Here is a 16121-nt window from a genome sequence, read left to right as displayed (position 1 = left end):
GTTTTTTAGCACCTGGTTGACAGAAGCAAATGAAAAGCCTAACTGTGCTCAGCTTACTTTAGACAAGCATTGTTCCCTCTTAAAAATATCTGAACACAATATTTGAAACCACATAATACTGAATTTCTATCAGATTTGGTCTAATTCAAACAAAATGTCTTTTTTTATTATTTATTTTTGAGACAGGGTCTTGCTATGTGGCCGGGATGGCCTTGAACTTCCTCAGTCTTACACCACGCCTAGCTCAAAATGTTCTATATTGATCTCATGTCCAAAAACCTTTATATCTGCAGACAGTATCTTCAACTTCACTCAAAAGCAGTAGTACTAGTATTGTAATTTTAAAATGATTTTACAATAAATATATTTTATCTATAACATGCTTTTCATTAGAGATGAAAGAAACATTGAATCAAAGAACTGTTATACTAAATTTGAATTGGCTATATCACTAGAAATGCACAAACAACGAAAAACAAATTTCTTCTGTTCTCTCAAAGAGCCTAGAAGCAATGACTCCTGGTAGCCATGAATATGCCAAACATCTAGATCTTGGTTTCTATATATCACTTGTCACTAAAAGAAACCAAGACTCCTTGGATAAAGAGCTCTTTCCAGATGTGAAGTAAAAAAAAGTACAAAAGCAGCCCAGGATATCTTATGCCAGAAAGCACTCGAAGATTAATAGTGAGCAGAGGTGTCAAAAAACACAGCAGCCATCCAAAGGAGTTCCTACTAACAAAAATTTGGGACAATTTGGTCATCAAAAATAAAAAGGATCATAACTGGTTATAAAACAGTGAATAAATTAAACCTTATGAGTCCATTGGGGTATTAATCCCCAAAATAATGAAAACAATCTATTTGTCACCACTTGGGGTGACTATTTTCTCGGCTCTTATTTTGAATACTGAGGTGATGAAAATAAGCATTTAATCCGCACTTTCAGGAGGAATATTTTAGTTCATCCCCCCCAATCAGGGAAATCTTTTTCTTACAGAGAACCTCTGGTGAAACAGCTGACTGAAGCAACAGTCATCAATAGGTACTAAAAATTACTGAGCAGGCCAGGGGTGGTGGCACATGCCTATAATCCCAGCAGGAAGGTGAGGCAGGAGGGGAGGATCACTTCAAATTTGAGGTCAGCTTAGGCTACATAGTAAGTTCAAAGCCAGTGTGAGCTACGTAGCGAGATCTTGTCTCAAAAAACAAAATTACTAAGCATAATGTAGTCAGAAGCAGGCTATTTGCCTGGTGTCAAAGTACCACCTAATGGTCACATACTAATAACAAACTGGCAAACCATAGCATGGTCACATTAGCATCACCCACAGCATGGCAATCTGATTTTACCTATGGTATGTACCATATGATACAGTATGAGGTACACAACATCACCCATTAAGTACTCTTGCCAAAAAAAGTTTTACTTTAGGCAAATCAAACTTTTCTTTAGACCAAACTTCCAGCTGAGAGGAAATTAAGGGGGAAAGAGGAAGAAGTCAATGGATACTAGGAGAACATGGACAAGTCCAGAATGTGGTTGTATTCTACAAGACAACTAGTTTGCTAACTAGGTGTTAGAAAAAATGCAGAGATGAATGGGTACTATCCTTTTACACCAAAGGGGGTAGATGATGACTAAATGTAATGCACGTCTATTGACAGACTACACTTTAGAACTGAGGAAATTGGAATAATGTTAATTTTGATAGGGAGTGTTCACAGTGGAAAAGAAAGCAGGGAATAGTGTGCCAAAAGTGTCCATCACTGAATCTAGGTACTGGGGCACTCAATACCCCAAGTTCTTCCAACTTCTGTAAGACTGAAATTTTTCCTGACAAAGTTAAAAGAAATCGTGCCTCCACTGAGAGGTACAGCAGAAAGTGCACCTACCCTAGGACTGTATCCAGATTCAAATCTCAACTCTCACTTACTTCTTCTGTGGCCTAGGGCAAGTTACTTAATACTACTAAAGTTTCTGTCTCATTTATAAAATTCAAGTACCAACAGCCTCATGGTTAGGTTGTTTCAAGAATTAAATAAGATTACATATGTGAAATGCCTAGCAATGTTGCACAAAATGAGTAAATCTAGTTTTCATAATTAATAAATGTAGTCATCCTCAAACACATTTTCACATTCCCTTGTAAAGGAAACTACATTAGATAAAACTGAATATTGTGAATACCTGCTGTGGATGATTCTGAAGAATCCACTGGAAGTTAAAGTAAAATAATGGGGAAAATGCATATTTACACAGTTGTTTTTTAAATTTAAGAATGCAATTGCCAGACCTGGTGGCGCATGCCTGTTACACCAGCACTCGGGAGGCTGAGGCAAGAGGATCACTAAGAGTTCAAGGCCAGCTCGGGTTACAGGGTGAGTCCTCGGCCAGCCTGAACTACAAAGTGAGACCCTGTTTCAAAAACAAACAAAAGAATGCAACTGAAACGCTAGGCAAAAGAAAACCAATAAAATCTTGAGCTATTCAAACTCTTTGGTATTTATCATATTGTGCAAAGTAGTTTGCTTCTGGTATTAGCTTATGTCTGAACAAAACAGAAAATAAGTGTAAGTTAAGGAGAAGTTTATCCTAACCTTAACAGACGCTCTACTTATATACTGAAAAGGAAATTAAAAATTTGTCTTCATTTCTATAAGGAGGTGTTCCAATGAAGCTCACGACCAGTGGGTCTCATACTAAATTCCGATTACGGTTCAAACACAAGTCACATGCAATTCCCTTTCATCAGTTCCAGCATTCTTGTTATTTCACTTGCAGGTAATCCCTTTTTCTAGTTAGGCCGGCAATAAACTGACTAGATGTAGAGTGATCCTCAGGTAGGAAAGAAAAGGAGGTATTTGCATTTCTTTCTTTTTTTAAAACAAGTGCCATCTTTTTTTTCCAGTACCGGAGAGATAGCAGCAACGGAGGAGGAGAATAAGCAGAATCGGGCTCGCGGTTGGACCAGGTGAGAGGGGGCAACAGCCCCGCCCGCTTTGGGTTCGGTGGGCACAACGGCGCGCGGGCCAGCGCCCCTGAGGACACCCGGACTGCGGGCCCGAGGCCGGTCTCCTGCGCAAAGGTTTAAACGCCACCGAGAAGACCCTTGCGGGGTGTCTCTCGGCGCGGGCGGGGTGACAGACCAGATCCCCCCCCCCCCCAGCCGCCCGGGCGTGCGAGTCCCCGCGCGAGCTCCCAGAGCACTCGCAGGCGGCGGCGGCCACCCCCGCCCTCCCTTCCCCGTTACCTGCGGGCGGGCGGCCGGCCGGGAGGCCTGCTGCTGCTCCTCCTCCCCGCCAGGCTGAGGCGGTGGCGGCAGCCCCGGGGGGAGGGGGCGGAGCGCGCGGCTGCTCCCTCTCCTCCCCCGGGAGCGCGGGGACCCTATCTCGGGCCGCCGCGCCTAGGCCCGTAGGCAGCCAGCGGCTGGGGCATGGCGGGAAAGCGCGGCCGGCGGCAGCGGCGAGGAGCGCGGCCCCGGGCCCGCAGGAGCCTGAGGGGAGGCGGGAAGCCGCGCGCGGCCGTTGGGGGCCGTTGGCCGAGGCGGGCGGCGGTTTGGGGAGCGCGGCGACGGCTCGCGTTTTCCCGGCGGGGCGGGGTAGGGAAGGGAAAGGGGACTGAGGGGAGGGGAGGGGGAGGTTGGGAGGGAGCCGCCGCCGCGCGCGTGCGGGCCGGCGCCGCCGCCGTTGCCGCTCCGCTCCAGCCTGTTTGGGGGCACTTTGTTTGTGTCCCACAATGCTCCGCGCGGACGGCCGGGCTAGGGAAGGGGAGGGGGAGTGGGAGGGACGGCAGGGCTCGGGGCGGGGCAAGGAGAAACCGTGGTTTTTGCGCAAGCGCAGAGAAAGCTCTCCTGGGTGTCCGGGCGCGAACTGTGGGCCGCGTTGTGTCCTTAGACGGTGGCGCACGCGTGACCCTGAGACGCCGTCAGTCTTGATGTTGGCCGAGCATTTCGGCCTGGGTGCTCACGTGCCATTTACCTGCCTGTTAGCCACGAACACTGTCCAGCTTGTCCTCGGTCTCTCTGTCCTCTCAGCCAGCTCCACGTTTGCACGGAGAGAAGGCTTAATTTGCATTTTTCTTTTCTTTAAACTAGAAACGAAAGACGCTCCGATTTTTTTCGGGTGGTTTCTGTACCAGCGGGGCCGAAACCGAAACACCCCAACCCCTTTTCTCGAGGAGGGAGATCAGTTGGTAGCGTGACATTTTTCATGTCGGGAAGTCGAGGCCTGCCTGGGGGCGGACCGCGAGGACGGGAGAACCCGGCTGGGGTGTCGGGGTCAGCGCAGCTGGGGCTTCTCCGGCATCGCATAGCACCGCGAGAACAGCTCTGGCCTCTGGTGGTCGGCCTGGCACGAAGTGGGGTTCTGAGATGACTGGAGACAGGGACTCGGCGACTCAAGGCCCTCTGATTTCCCCAACACAGACAGGCTGCAAAAAATACGCCTATTCTTTCCCCAGCTGTGAATCTGTCATTTATTACACAACATCACTTACTTCGCTGGCCTTCCGGTGAGCCAGTGTTACGCCTAGGGGTTTTGGAGCTCGCGATCACCAGCAGAATCAGTCGTGGAGTGTTAAAACTCCTATACCCCGAAGACTTGAGTTCCCCTGCCTTAGCGGGCGGGCGCTCCGTTCCGAGGCCGAGCAGCAGCGCGCCCAACTGCGGGGAGGCGGGCCGACTCTGGCCAGGGACTGGTGGCCTTGGGAACTCTGCATTTGCATTCTTTGTTTTCCCACACCTCCAGCTTTTAAACCGAAAGACTTCTTTCCAAAGGGCTTTGTGCAAGACAGGTTGACGTCCCGCTGAAATACAGTGGATTTATTTATCTTCAGAAACGTTTGGTAACATCTCACATTAATCCTATCCCTGAGAGACAGCCGAAACCCGCGAGCACCCTAATTCTAACCAATGAAATCTACTTTAGAAATAAAGGCAATTAAAAATAGGTTCAGCGTGGACCTTTGAAGTTTCCAACAAGGTTTCAAATAGTTATTTAGTCCTCGCAGCAACCTGATCCATAGTTTATAGCATTATTTCCATCATTTTTATTATTCCCATTTCGGAGATGAGCACAATCAGAAAGAAAGATGCAAATTTGGGCCAGACAGTTTTGCTGAGATTGGATCGAGGGGAAGGGAAAAAAGGCAGAGAGCTACCTAGGAGAGGAGGGCAGCCACCAAGCAGGGCTCAGGATGGAGCCTGAGCTGGAAGCCCTGGTGGGATGTGTGTAAAGTTTATGTACAAGATAAACAGCCAGAGAAGAAGCTGGTGGGAAGACAGTAGTCAAATCAGTCTACTTCTCCTAGGGCATGTAATAAGACAATCAATAAAAGACTATTAGGCAAGTCTGTACTAATTGTGTTTCAAGGGACTCAGCTGGCAGCTGCCTTTCACACTGCTTTTCTTAGAATATTTTCTTGTCTCCTCTCCTGTTCCCTTCCTTTGTGCTTTCTTTTCATTTCAGATTTAAAACTTTTAGCATACACCTGTATATATATATATATTTTTTCCACAACTGAAAATGTTATCAATGCTGCCAATCTCACCCCCACCTTAGGTCTGAAGAATCTATTAGCCAATAAATGGCTGTTGGGCCTTTAAAGGCAAGAGCTAAGTAGTTGAAGGGGGTGTGAGAAAGACACAAAGAAGATTATTGCAGGAGCCCTCTTCTCTGTTTTGGCTTTGGGCAGGGACAATTTCTGTGGCTTCTGCAGCCTCCCACCTTTCTTCTTCCTGAGCTAGCAGAGACTTGCCTTTAGGTTGCTGGAATATGTGCACCTTTCTTTGACACTAGGTTAAATTCTTCAGGGAGGATTTTGTGAAATCAGAATCCTGTACACAGGTGAAACAGACAGTATGAGGAACCTTTAATTATTAACCTGCTGTGGATGATTCTGAGGAATTCAAATTCCACACAAATTCCAAGGATTTTATTTCAGCCATGAGCTGTCTGAGGGACCAAATTCTGGCATAAGTGACACTTTCTTGTGGTAGACCATTATAGCTGAGTGGGAAATTATTTAGTCCAAAACATGTTCTAGAACAAGAATGCTTTCTACTCAACAGAAAGCTCTCCTGTCTGACTTGAATTATCCCAATGAGGAGAGCCCATTGCTGCACAAATCAACCTTGCTTCCTTAGTTGATATTTCCAATTATATAAACCAAAATTAATCTTGCTGTAAAAAAGTAGTTTATTTAGTTAGCTAAGGACAGGGCCTGAGATAGAGTTGGACGATCAGCCATATTGATAAGATAAGAATAAACAGTGAACTAGGACTTTGGACCCAGAACGAATGTCCTCAGGCAACAAGAAATGCAGCCCCCTCCCTACTGAAGGGAGTCTCAGCCCCTTCCTACTAAGCTCCCGAATTTCCAGGAATTTAAAATGTAAAATAACCAGTTTTTCTTTAAAAATCCCAGTCTCCTTTAAACCCTATATGCTGAGTAAATGGGTTAGAGAGCCTGAATTCCAATTGGTTATTTTAAATTCACAGAACCACCTGTGATAGGTGGCCACTAAACAATCGAGCAATTCTCATGCTCTACTTATCCACGAAAAATTCTGGACTGAGGGGTCATGTGTAATTTCCACATTTCAGATTCCCCTGCTGGAGAAACTAGGAGCCTTTCTTATTTCCAATAAAAACTCTCCTGACCTTTTCCTTTTGGTTTGCAATTTCATTCCCCCACGTGTGAGACCACGAGCTCCATTTGTACAGAATTAACTGTTTCATTGCTATCTTACCCTGAAGGTTTCATCTCTTCTAGAATTCCCATTTCACCACCCATGTCTGCTTTGGTACTTTGCTACTCTCCCGCATCTCAATTCCAATCAGTCAACAAGTTCTATTGAATGTGCCCCCTTCTACTGCAGCCATCCTAAAATAAGATGCTAATAGTTTATGCCTAGAGAACTGTAGACCGTCTCTTCTCTCTTCATTGTCTACATACTAGGCAGAGCTGTAATACATGGCAAATCATGTTACCCAACAGTGGCTTCCTATTGTTCTCAGGATAAAGTCCCAAACCCTTAGTGTGGCTTTCATAACACTCCACAATCTGGGCCCTTCCATGTCATCAGCTTTATCTCTCACTATACTCCTTCAAGGAACATGCAAATCACAAAGTTTTGTTTTGTTTTGTTTTTTGGTACCTGGGATCAAACTTGGGACCTTGTGGTTTTGAGGCAGGCTGTGGAACCATTGAGCTAAATCCCTGGCCCCACAAAGTTTTGTTTTCATGTCTAAAATGGCATGGTCTTTCTGCATTGAATATATTGTTCCTTCTGTGAAGAAATTCTTAATTCCTTGGCTAATTCCCTTTTCCATCCTCAGATCTCTTCTTTTACATATATAATATATGATATATAATATACAATAAATGTATAATGTATACGTGTGTGTATATTATATGTATGCCAGCTTTACTGAGATGTAATTCACATACACAATTTATTCGTTTAAGGTGTACAACTCAATAGGTTTTTTCATATATAGAGTTGTGCAATCATCAACACAATCTACTTTTTGAAATTCTAATCAACTAGAAAGAAACTTGTACCCACTAGCAGTTACTTTCTATTTCTCCAAATCTTCAGTCCTGTGCAACCATTAACCTATCTGCTTTCTTTCTGTACAGATTTGCCGTATTATTGAAGAACTATCCTATGCTTGGTTGGTATACCTTTTAAGTCCTCCATATTTTCCTCTCCTTTACCCATAAAATTTTTAAGGTACTAGGTTTTTGGCCTATAATGTTTACCATGATCTAGATTTTGTCAGTTGGATCTTTTTGTTCTCTGAATTTTCTGTAAATAGGTAGTAGGATCTAGATGCTTTATTAGATTGTTTTAATATTTGGAAAGATTACTTCATAGATGGCAGTTTACTTACCCATTAGGAGATACACAATGTATACTTGTCTCTCTTTTTCTTTTCCCTCTCTTTCTCTTTCTTTCTTTTTTGTGGTATTGGTGATTGAATCCAGGGCCTTTGCACATCCCCAGCCCCTTTAAAATTTTTTTTTTTTTTTTTTTTTACTTTTAAGACTGGATCTCAACTGAATTGTCCAGTCTAGGATTGAATTTGTAATCCTCCTGCCTCAGCCTCCCAGAGTGCTAGGATTACAGGTACACACTGCTACTCCCAGCTTTGTCTCTCCTTTTCTTTTTGTGATGTTAGTAACGACACATTCATTTGTATCCATTCATTCATTAGAAATTTTTACATGGTGATACAATTCTATCCTTCTTCATTGCTCATCTATAATGTTTCCACAAAGAGAAATTGTTCTTGTTTATTTGATTACCTAATAGTATAGCATACTTGGGAAAGCAAGATAAATGATTCTTTCCCTATCATTAAGTATCTTTTCACTACTTCCTTCATTCCCAACCACTGCCATCCTGATCCACAGTGGTTCACCTGGCCTTCAAGACCTTGACTATTCTGGGTTATACTCATTTTATAAGGTTTTACATGATTGGTGGTCCTTGCCTGTCTCTCCAGCCTCATTTCAGGTGACTGCATTTCTTCCTGTCTCAGCCACAGTGGCCCATTTTCATTTCCTGTTACCAAGGTCTTTTTTTATTTCAGTATCTTTGCACATGAGCCCTCTGCCTAGACATTTTTCTCCTGCTTCCTCTTCTTTCCTAACTCATAGTTATTTCCCATCATTAAATACATTGGAATTCTAATTATATCCTCTCATACAACTGTCTGCTTGAAATTCATAGCAATTCCTATAGTTTGTGTTTATACTTATGTATATGATTATTCATTTAATGTCTGCCTTCTCACTAAACTATACATTCTGTGAAGCAAGGACCATCTCTTTTGACATCATTTTTTTTCTTCTAAGTATAATATAATTCTTCAAATAGTGTGTGATTTGAAAAGAAATGTTGAATAACACGGAATTGAAGTCAGATTTGGTAGAAATAAAATACTTTGTATCAATTCATAAAGAGTAGCTGGGTGTGGCAGTGCATGCCTGTAATCCAAGCTCTTGGGACACTGAGGTAGGAGGATTGCTGCGAGTTTGAGGCCAGCCTAGCTACATACTGAGTTTAAGGCCAGTCTGAACTACATAGTGAGACCCTGTCTCAAAAAAAAAAAAAGGAAAAGAAAAAAGAAAAAAAAATAATGAGTAAAGATTGCTAACATTTATTGTGCAAGGTATCATTCTATGTTCTTCTAAAATTCATTATAGCCACATTAGATAAATATTACAGTTATCTCTGACAGATAAAGAAATTTAAGAGAGATTATTTCCCTGAGATCATATAATAATAAGTATCAAAATCATTGTTCATATCTAAGTTCTAAGTAACTTGGCTTCAGAACCTCAGATACCAGGTTAAAATCCTAACATATCACACTCCATAGGAATACATCATGAAAATATACACAATTATGAGCAACTGACCTCAATCCTTTAGGTCCTAAATTTTTAAAATCCCAATGTTAATGGGTAGTTCCTTCTAAAAGTGGCTCACCAATTAAACATTACCAGGTTTTGGGTTTCTCACCTCTCCTTCTAGAGTTGGACTTCAGGTTCTTCTCGTCTCAAAGAATTGAACTAAACAAGCAAAAAGCAGTGGAAACATTTGTTTGAAAAAGTAAAAGTGAAGAGTGAGAGAAAAACTAGCTCTGGAGAGTGAGCTTGGGCCAAGTAAAAGGAAAAAGCAAGATAAAAGTACACCCTGGAGGATACAAGATGGGCTGTCATGAGGAAAGCCATGATAGCAAGCTCTTCTTGGAATCTGGGTACTTTCATGCTGTCCAGATCTCAAGAAAATCCATGAGAACTTCTACGTACAGGTCCTGAGAGGCGGGCCTGGGATCCCACGCCTCAGACTGATGTCAGGTCTAGGCCATCCTGTTGAAAACCTGCTTGAGTTCTCATGAGAAGTTCACATTCAGGGCTTTGGGAACTGTTCTGCCCATGTGAACTGGGATCTTGGAATGAGCAGGTCATGCCTACTTCCCCAGTCAACCTTGCCATGCCCCAATCTCTTATCTCATTTCCTACTGAGAGACACAAATCCCCACAAATCTTTATGGGGTGCTAAGAGTGGAGTTCTCTGTCCTCCATTCCTTCTTTGAGCTAGAAGGGCCTTCTTTGAGCTGTTCCCTTACCTACTGGGGGTTATGTGTTCTCCAACAACCTTGGAGTTTTGTGGCTCACTGGCTGGGTTGAAGAAAGAAAAACCTATTATGAAACAATGAGAAAAGTGTTAATGATCATTGAGCTTCACTATTAGCTCAAATATGAGGAGCGGGTCAGATTTCCACACTTCCTGTAGTGACAGTGGTGTCTTGCTTTTTGAAGAGAAATCTCAAGTCTTCCAGAGGCTCACAGGAGTAGCTTTCTCCTCTTGGGTGATCCTGTTTTTCAGAGGGTTCAGATGGGACTGGATTTATTCTACCAAGATGAATCCATTTATGTCTCTCTGCCACCTTTACTGCAGTGGGTATGGAAAAGATCACTGAGAAGGAGCCCTTCTATTTTGGCTTTAATTTGTTAGGGGGTGTCCCCTCTCTCCAAATTTTTATGAGCACTTGGTCTCCAGGACAGATAGTAGGTGGTCCTCCTGAGCCATGAGCTGGCAGGAGTCTGTTCCAGTACATTTAGATAGCCTATTTTACTTGGCCCAGATTAATGAGATATCATAAGAGCCTCATGGTCCCTGAGTCTAGTACCATATCATAGGCTAGAAATGGCCTCCCATATAATGTCTCAAATGGGCTCAAACTTAGCTAAGTTTTGGACATGAGTGCTATTGGCAGCAATTGGAGTTAGGATTCAGATGTCTTTTGGCAGTTTTTTCAGAGCTTACCTTAGGGTCTGGTTGCCTCTTTCTACCTTTCCAGAAGATTGAGGCCACCAGGAGGAACTTTATCCCTAAAGCCTTTGCCACCTCCTGAGTTACTTGGGAGGTAAAAGAAGGTCCATTGTCACTCTGGAGGGACTGGGGTAGTCCAAAGCTAGGGATGATTTCTTTGAGAAGCACTTAGACTACTTCTATACCTCTATAGCCTTTTCTGAATGGGTAGGATAGGCTTCAGTCTAGCCTGTAAAGTGTCAATTAGGACCAACATCTGTTTAAATCCTCTACATGGTGGCATATTGGTAAAGTCTAATTGCCAGTCCTCCCCAGGGTATGTTCCTCTCTGTACAGGTTCTAATAAAGGAGGTGGTTTGAGGTTGTCTGGGTTATTGTAGGCACAGAATGGGCAAAATTTGCAGACCTGTCAGGTGGTTGTCACTGGTCTTAGTCCTGTGAAAACTCAAATGACCATTTCCAATGTAGCATCTCTTCCCATATGGAAGGAATCATGAAGTATTTTTATAGCCTTCCACTGTGTCCCTTGGGGATGGACCAGCTTGTAGAACCAATTAGTGTCCCCTGGAATTTGGGAGAGAATTGTATATGGATCTGCCTCTAGAGGATGGATTGGAATGGCAGCCTTGTTAATGAGGCAGAGATCTTGCACAGTCTGATAACCTACTGTGGCTTTACTACAGGTAGAATGGGAGTATTGCAAAGGAACTGACAAGTCTTCAGAAGGCCATATTTGAGAAACTTGTCTATGAGAGCCTGGAGGCCTTTGAATGCCTCTTCCTTGATGGGATACTGCTTTTGGTTAGGAAATCAGCTGGGGTCTTCTAGTCTTATAACTACTGACATAGCAGAGTTTGCCCTACTGGGTATTCCATTATACCATGCAGCAGGATGGCTAATTTGGTCAGGGAGACCTGGTGTAGTCCCAACAAGTAAAATGTGTTTTGATCTTAGTTGGAATTTGAGAACTGACCCCAATTTTGCTAGTAAATCTCTTCCTAGCAAGGGAGTAGGACACTGTAGGGCAATTAGAAATGCATGGTTAAATATTTAGCCTTCAAAGTGACATGTTAGAGGAAGAGTAAAGAATCTCTGACTAGGAGTCTCCTCAACCCCAACTAGTGCTATAGACCTAGAGGAGAGTTTTCCAGGGAAGGAAATCAAAACAGAATGAGCTGCCCCTCTATGAATAAACAGCTGAATTGGCTCACTCATGTTGTTTAAGATTACCCAGGGTTCCTCAGAGGTAGTATCTTTGGACAGGGGCATTGCAGGTTCCCCTGGGCATCTTCAGTCATCAGAGCAGGAAATGAGATTTCTGGCTGGCCTAGCCCCAATCTGAGAGCAAGGAGAATCAGACCTTCAGTACCATGAGTCAGGTACATTAGTTGCCTTATATACAGAGCAGGGTCCAGGCAGAGGTTTGGTGGAATCTTGTGCCCAGTGTCTGATCCTCTTGCACTTGAAAGAGGAACTCGTTCCCTGGTTGTCCTTGGATTTTCCCCTTGGATGACCTGGGTGGGTTTAAAGTATCACCAATTGTAGCTACAATCCTTTCTCTTTTGTCTCTCCTTCAGGTCCCTATTGTTAAACACAGAAAAGGCAATGACCAGCAATTGGGTGGTAGGTGTCTGTGGCCCCATCTAAAGTTTCTGTAGCTTATGCCAAATATATGGGGCTGATTGAGAGATGAAATGATGTTCCACTAGTGATTCTCCCTCCTTAGAAGATGGATCTATATTAGTATGTTTACAAAAGTCTTCTACTAATGGGTTATTGGAAGACAGCTAGATTTTCCTCTGTACCTCATATGATCCCACTCACTTTATCATAAACAGCCTTTTTTTTTTTTATTCTGTAAGAACATTTTGGTGTTTATAATTTTAGGAAATATTTTAAATTTTCATTTTGAAGTAATTTTAGACTTACAAAAATGTTAAAAATAGTTCTCATATTCACCCAGTTTTCATTAGTGTCTAATTTTACATAATCATAGCATAATTATTGAAATCAAGAGAATACCAAAATAATATTAAACTATTGACCCTGATTCATATTTTACAGTTTTTCTACTGGTGTCCCTTTTCAGCTACAGGTTGAATACAAGATCCAGTATTACAATTAATTGTCATAACTCCCAGTCTGTCAGAGAAGCTATTCTCTTGTTTGTGTACCTTGATATTCTTAATGTCATGAACTGTTCCAGATATGAGCTACACCTGATCCACGCTAAAAGGAGTAGGTGGAAGTTTGTAAAATAAACTATTTACATACCCTCAGAATAACTCCAGTGAACAAACCTGGCAGACACACCTTGAGGGATTAAGGTTAATATCATCAGGAAAAGATTGACATCACATACCCCCTAGGAGATGCACCAAGAAGGGTGTATTGGCTTTTCTGGGGTTGTCTTTAAAAAAACCCTCCATCTCATCATGAAAAAAATAACAAATTGAGGGCAAAGTACCTGACCAGTACAGTTCAAATGTGTCCAGGTTAATTTTCTTCCTCCCTCCCTTTTTTCTTTTGTACTGGGGTTAAACCCAAGTATATTCTATTACTGAGCTACATCCCCAGCACGTCTCCCTTCTGATTTTTTTTGTTTTGAGATGGTCTCACTATGTTCCCCAGGATGAGCTTGAACTTGTGATCTTGCCTCAGCCTCTCCAGTAGCTGAGGATACCGCCATGTGCTACCATGCTCAGCATTATATCTCTCTGGGTTTTTTTTTAGTTCTTTTATTGGTACATTTTAGGTATACAATTCATTTACATTTATCATTGGGTGTTTGTACCTATACATGACATATCTTGGTTCTTATTTTTTTCCCCATTACCTGTGCGCCCTTCACCCCCTCCGCTCTTCCCTATTTACATAGATTTCATTTCCATTTTTTTTTCTCATAGTTTTTCCTTTCCCTCTTTTCCTTTCCCCTTCCCTTCACTCCTTCGTCTTTGGACCTTTTTTCCTATTTCAAATTATCAATTATTCATTTAAATCATTTTAACCCTTGTTTTACACTATCAGTTTCTCACACTAGAGAAACTATTTGGTATTTACACATGTGTGTCTTATTTCACTTAAGAGTATGGCCTTGATATGCATCCATTTAGCTATAAATGACTCTATTTTTCATTCTTTATGGCTGAGTAGTATTCCATTTTATAAAAAAACCACATTTTCTTTATCCAGTTTCCAGTTGATGGGCACTTGGGCTGCTTCCAAGCTTTAGCTATTACAAACTGTGCCACTATGAACATGGGCGCACATATATCACTGTGGTATGATTCTTTTAATTCTTTGGGGAAGATACCCAGCAGGGGAATAGCTGGGTCAAATAGGACCTCTAGTCCTAGTTTTTTGAGGTATATCCATACTGACTTCCACAGTAGTTGCACCAGTCTGCACTCCCACCAACAATGGAGAAGGGTTCCTTTCTCCCCACAACCCCGCCAGCATTTGTTATTTGTTGATTTCTTGATAGAAGCCATTCTTTCTGGAGTGAGGTAGAATCTTAGTGTTGTTTTCATCTGCATCTCTCGAATGACCAGTGATGTTGAACATTTTTTCATATATTTGTTTGCTGCTTTTACTTCCTTGTCTGAGAAATGTCTGTTCATTTCTGATGCCCATTTATGAATTGGGTCTTTGAATTTGGGGGGTCTGATTTTTTTCAATTCTTTATATATTCTAGATAGTAGTCCTTTGTCTGAGGTACAGCTGCTAAAATTTTTTCCCATATTGTAGGTTGTCTCTTATCTCTGTTGGTGCTTTCTTTTGCAGTGCAGAAGCTTTTTAATAAGATGAGATCCCTGTTGTTGATTCTTTCTGTTAGTTCCCATGCTGCTGAGGTTTTGTTCATGAAGTCTTTTCCCATGCCAATGTCTTCAAGAGTTCTACCTAACTTATCTTCCAGCAAGGTAAGTGTTTCTGTCTTAATATTTATATCTTTAAACCACTTTGATCTTAGTTTAGTGCATGGTGATAGGTATGGGTCTAGTTTTAATGTTTGGCAGGTTGAAATCCGGTTTTCCCAACACCATTTATTAAATAGGCTATCTTTCCTCCAATGATGGTGGTTGGCTCCTTTGTCAAAGATGAGGTGGCTGAGCATGTCTGGAGTTGTTTCTGCATCTTCTAATCTATTCCACTCATCCTCAGGTCTGTTCCTTTGGCAGTACCATGCTGATTTTATCACAGTAACTTGGTAGTATAGTTTCAAGTTGGGGATTGTGATACCCCCAGCCATGTCTCTGTTACCTAGAATTGCTTTTGCTATTCTGGGTCTCTTCTGGTTCCAAATGAATTTTTGGATTGTTTTCTCTAGTTCTGTGAAGTATATTGTTGGAATTTTAATTGGCATTGCATTGAATCTATATAGTAGTTTTGGAAGTATGGCCATTTTCACTATATTGGTCCTTCCTACCCAGGAGCAAGGGATGTCTTTCCATTTTCTTGTATCTTCTTCGATCTCTTTTTTCAGAGTGCTGTAGTTTTCAGTGTAGTGGTCTTTTGCTTCCTTTGTTAGATTGATTCTTAGATATTTCATTTTTTGGATGCTATTGTAAAAGGAATTGTTTCCTTAATTTCTCTCTCAGTGAGTCTGTTATTTGTGTACAAGAAGGCTATTGTTTTTTGAGTGTTGACCTTGTATCCAGCTACTCTACTGAATCTGTCAGTTAAGTCTAGAAGTCTTCTGGCAGAGTCTTTTGGGTCTTCTATGTAAAATATCATATTGTCATCAAATAATGACGGTTTCACTTCTTCTTTTCCTATCTTTATTCCTTTTATTTCTTTCTCTTTTCTAATTACTGTGGCTAATGTTTCCAGAACTATATTGAACAGGAGTGGTGATAGTGGGCATCCTTGTCTTGTTCCTGATTTTAGTGTGAAAGTTTTCAGTTTTTGACCATTTAGTATGATGTTGGCTGTTGGTTTTTCATAGAAAGCCTTAGTCAGTTAAGATAAACACCTTCTATTCCAATTTTCTGTAGGGTTTTATCATGAATGGGTGCTGGATTTTGTCGAATGCTTTTTCTGCATCTATTGATATGATCGTATGGTTTTTGTCTTTGACTCTGTTAATATGGTGTATTACATTTATTGATTGACGAATGTTGAACCATCCTTGGATCCTTGGGATAAATCCGACTTGGTCAGGGTGTATGATCTTCTTGATGACCCTCTGTATTCTGTTTGCCAGTATCTTGTTGAGGATTTTTGCATCTATGTTCATGAGGGAGATTGGCCTGTAGCTCTCTTTTTGTG

At 41.9% G+C, this 16121-nt stretch overlaps 1 protein-coding gene across 8 annotated transcripts in view; it reads right to left on the bottom strand.

Moving 5' to 3' along the window:
• Nucleotides 1-3709, bottom strand: part of Zbtb44 (zinc finger and BTB domain containing 44) — a 62900-nt gene extending 59191 nt beyond the window's left edge. For 3 of the 8 annotated variants that reach the window (XM_021242753.2, XM_021242755.2, XM_021242756.2), the window contains exon 1: nt 3255-3709. The gene's annotated coding sequence lies outside the window, so the exon portion shown is untranslated. The remainder of the gene's footprint in view (nt 1-3254) is intronic. The other 5 variants (XM_087214276.1, XM_087214275.1, XM_087214277.1 and 2 more) reach the window with 2 other exon arrangements.
• Between the last annotated feature and the right edge of the window lie 12412 nt (nt 3710-16121).

Source organism: Heterocephalus glaber, unplaced genomic scaffold (genome assembly GCF_053883595.1).
Source record: "Heterocephalus glaber isolate CG9 unplaced genomic scaffold, H.glaber_assembly_v1.0 deba00001446, whole genome shotgun sequence".
NCBI classification, from domain to species: Eukaryota; Metazoa; Chordata; class Mammalia; order Rodentia; family Bathyergidae; genus Heterocephalus; species Heterocephalus glaber.
Note: the sequence above shows the minus strand (reverse complement) of the source record. Positions and strands in the feature narration are given on the sequence as shown.